The sequence below is a fragment of the Hylobates moloch genome, unplaced genomic scaffold (genome assembly GCF_009828535.3).
Source record: "Hylobates moloch isolate HMO894 unplaced genomic scaffold, HMol_V3 SCAFFOLD_2, whole genome shotgun sequence".
In the NCBI taxonomy this organism is placed as follows: domain Eukaryota; kingdom Metazoa; phylum Chordata; class Mammalia; order Primates; family Hylobatidae; genus Hylobates; species Hylobates moloch.
The window spans coordinates 110,516,006-110,517,405 of record NW_026652277.1 but is presented as its reverse complement, the minus strand read 5'-3'; positions in this window follow the sequence as shown (position 1 = coordinate 110,517,405).

The window sequence follows — 1,400 nt, the reverse complement described above, 5'->3', positions numbered from 1 at the left end:
AAATCAACATGGCACATGGATACATATGTAACAAACCTGCACATTGTGCACATGTACCCTAAAACCTAAAGTATAATTAAAAAAAAAAAAATCTACTTTCAAGATTTACTTTCAAACATGATATGTTCATTTTTTCTTAGGTGTCTCTCTTTTAAAAACTTATATTTATTGCTTTTACTAATATGTGTGAATTCACTTCTACTATAGTATTTTATACTTTCTACTTGTCCTGATTTTTCTATGCTTCTTTTGTATTTCTCCTGTTCTTCTTTATGGATTGATTTTTTAATTCTATTTTTTATGTACCAGTGTAGAAATTATACACACTATTTTCCTAAGTTAATTACCCTAAAACATTAATATACACATTTTAATTTAATCATGCCTAAGGTAAAACAATAATTGGACTTTCCTTCTGAACAATCCAAAAACATAAAAGATCTTCTCTCTGATTAAGTATTGTCTTCATTTTACATGGTTGTCTAGTATAGTAGTTTTGTCTGTGTTTTAACATTGCAAAATTAAATATTATCATTTAGATATTGTCAATGCTTGTTTTGATAGTCTAATTTATTTGCTTAACATATTTTTTTACTCTAAGACATTCCTTCCACAATTATTTTTCATCTTAAAATACATCTTTCATTGACTGGGTGCAGTGGCTCATGACTATAATCCTAGCATTTTGGGGGGCGAAGGCAGGTGGATTGCTTGAGTTCAGGAGTTTAAGAGCAGCCTGGGCAACAATGGTGAAACCCTGTCTCTACAGAAAAAAGAAAAAATGCAAAAATAAGCCAGGTGTGGGGCTGCATGACTGTAGTCCCAGCTACGTGGGAGGCTGAAGTAGGAGGATCGCTTGAGCCCAAGAGACGGAAGTTACAGCGAGCTGTGAATGCACCACAGCACTCCAGCCTGGGTGACACAGTGAGAGCTTGTCTCAAACAACAACAACAACAACAACAACAACAACAAAAACAACAAAAACCCTTAAAAACTAAAACAAAACTTATAAACAAACAAAAAACCCTGAATACGTCTCTAATGAATGATATGTTGATGATAAAAATCTCAATGTTCTGTTTGAAATTCTATGTATTTAGCACTGAACCTTTAATGATGATGAAAGATAGTTGTTTGATGGTTACTTTCTCTCAATACATTGAAAACAATTTTCATTGTCTTTGAAGGAATCTTTATTTATTTCTTTTTGGAAACTTTGAACTCTTCTTTTTGTCTTTGACTGTTTTCTCTAGTATGACTGGTCTCATTATGTAACTTTTAAAAAATTTTATTTTAGTTATTTAGAGGCATATCTTTTTTATTGTGCTTTGCTTTATTGTGCTGCATACATATAGTATGTTTTTATAGATTGAAGATTTCTGGCAACTCTGCATCAAGCA